This window comes from Rhea americana, unplaced genomic scaffold, assembly GCF_003343005.1.
Source record: "Rhea americana isolate MKP2758 unplaced genomic scaffold, rheAme1 scaffold_73, whole genome shotgun sequence".
NCBI lineage: Eukaryota > Metazoa > Chordata > Aves > Rheiformes > Rheidae > Rhea > Rhea americana.
The window spans coordinates 995,672-998,274 of NW_028186901.1; the positions used below are offsets into that span (position 1 = coordinate 995,672).

Below are 2,603 nucleotides of genomic sequence, written 5' to 3' on the forward strand. Positions count from 1 at the left end.
TTTAGTCTTCATTTGTCTCAGTATAACCACTGTTAGCTTCCTGGAATGTGGACTTTTTTTGTATCATCTTCTGACCAGTAACAACTTTATAGACATGAAATGACAAATGCAGCTCTTCCATAACGGCAGATTACTCCCCAASGTAAGTCAATCTGCTTGTGTTACTAATGCAAAGATTCCACAGTAGTGCCCTTCACCAAGCTTACCGCTGCCACATCATCAGCCACTAGCAGTCACAAAGAGCTTGGTTATCCTGTTGCAGCAACTTTAGATCAGTCTTTCTAGTAGTAAGGATTTTTTATATCTGGGATGGGAAACCACTGGCAGATTATGCACACAAAATAATTTTCCATACACACTCTCTATTACTTTTTATTTAAATCAAGTCATATCATTTTTAGTCAGAACATTACGGTACTCTTGTATTGCCCTGGAAACTGTGTCCTGGTCTATGTTTTCTGAAGATCCTTCAGTAGATGCCCACGGAAAAGCTTCAATAGATCAAATTTTCAGTTCAGCAGTGACTTACTCAAGTTCTTTAGCAATATTTTTGACCAATCCCACCACATCTCAGTCTCGTGAGCTTCCAATCTGTCTCTCATGGAGGAAGCATTGCCCATGGGGTTTGTCATCTGAGAATGGCTTCTTCAGTGCTCTTGAAAGTGTGTGGCACTGGCTTCCACAAGTCCCYCATTGGCTCTGTTTCAATGCAGCTGTTTTCTGAGAGTCAGTTCCAATTCTGTATCTCTAATTCTCTTCTGCAGTCAGTCCACCACGGAAGCTTGAGTAGTGGCTCTTATTTGTTCTACTCTGTCGTAGGTGGCTGCCTGTGTCTGCAGAAATASACTGACTTGTAGTTTCTGCTGTAGCTCTTGTCCAGCCCTTTGTTCACTCTCCCTTTTATATTGTTCTCTCTGGCTGTGATCCCTCACCTTGGCATTTAACTGATACCATGAGGAAAACCACCTCTTCTTTCAACTACCTCTTCCTCTTCCTCTTATTTCAGWTCACTGTAATAAGGCTTTGTAACATCAAGTGAAACTTCTGGAATCAACTGCTTTTCAAGAGCATTACCAACCTCCTTCTACAGCTGTCCAACCAYAGCCTGTCTGCTATACTAAAAATCTGTTGTGTGTTGTGGCAGCCTGGTGTCCTTCAAGCTTTTCTCTCACCTGCAAACACCTGAAGTTTTGCTGCTGCCTCCGGACTCAGGCAYGTGGGCAACGAATGCAGGCTCTTGGAATCCGACAGAGCTTCCTCCTGGTCCACTGCTGCTGCCAATGTAACATCTGCGACACTAACAAGGTCTTCTGCAGTATGTAGGACTTGAGGACCATCATAACCTCCTCTCCCTCCTTTTCTTCTTTAGCAGCTAAACCGAGTTTTTCTTCCTCAGAAACAGGACAGCTGTCATCACTCTCTTCTTCCTTGCACATTCCTAAAAAGCATTCCTGTGAAAAGTCATCTCTCACTCCTCTGTCCAGAGCAGGTGCACCCAATGCAACAGGTCTTGCCCCAGGAGTGCTAAGCACTGACACACTTTTTGCACAGCCTGCAGAAGCTTCTCCTGCATTTTCCCTATCTCCATAGTTGTTCACTAACACGATCACGTCCAGAATTTCTAGCATAATCCTCAGCTGTCCACCCAAGAAGGGGATGGAAATTTCTGGGATACATCAGCACCATATCAAAAAAGGACTTCTATTACACTTAYGTCTCCAGCAGATGCAGCAAGCATAAGAGGGGTCCTTTCAGCTGGATCTTGAGCATGCACATCAGCTCCCTTTTTAAGCAGGAACTCCACCATTTTCTCATGATGGAGTTCTCATGATGCTCAGACACAGCAAGAGAAAGAGGAGCATATCCTATCTTATTCTGTCCCTCAATATRGATATTGTGCTCAAGTAATCGCCCCGGCAGAGAGATGTTAGGACTCTGGCAGCGAGGTAAAGAACAGTGTTGCTGCTACCATTTGCAAGACTAGGATCGGCACCACGCACTAGCAGAATGGTGACACATTGCTGTTGCTGGCATTGTACTACCTTCATCAGCGGTGATCTCTTGAAACTCTCACAAAGATTTAGCTTGCATTTGTTTTCTACTAAATACATAACAACCTCTGAACGTCCGTTAGCACAAGCAAGATGCAGAGGTGTCCRCTTCTCTCCTTGTCCTGCCTGTCGATGCTGCATCTCAGCAGCCATCACAGCTGCCGCCCCGGGGCCAGGTCGCCCGTGCCAGCTGCATGGTGCAATCTGCCCAGGCCCTTCGGCTGGATACCACAGGCAGCGGCGACGCAGCRCAGGGAAGTACCGCTGTGTGGTGGCTGCCTCTGGCCCTTGCTGAGGAGCCCGGAGAACCTCTTCACGCTGCTGCAGCGACGAGCACAGGGCARCGCCTGGGCGCAGTGATGGCAAGACAGGCCCACAGAGAGCCGGGCCCCGGGAAGGGGGGGAAGGAGCGGAGCCCCAACCGGGGGGGGGCGAGGACAAGCGCGCAGTGATGCCCCCAGCGAGGGCCGCACCGGCCGCGCGCGCACCGGCCGCGCCCGCACCGAGGGAAACTGCCTCCAGGGGGCGCTGCGCAACGGCCGCGGCGCGCGC

At 49.0% G+C, this 2,603-nt stretch overlaps 1 protein-coding gene and 1 pseudogene across 1 annotated transcript in view; both read right to left on the reverse strand.

Moving 5' to 3' along the window:
* CELF4 (CUGBP Elav-like family member 4) overlaps nt 1–2,603 on the reverse strand; it is a 710,880-nt gene that overhangs the window by 478,893 nt on the left and 229,384 nt on the right. The gene's annotated exons all lie outside the window — the stretch shown is intronic.
* LOC146586033 (uncharacterized) overlaps nt 1,209–2,603 on the reverse strand; it is an 8,962-nt pseudogene continuing 7,567 nt past the window's right edge.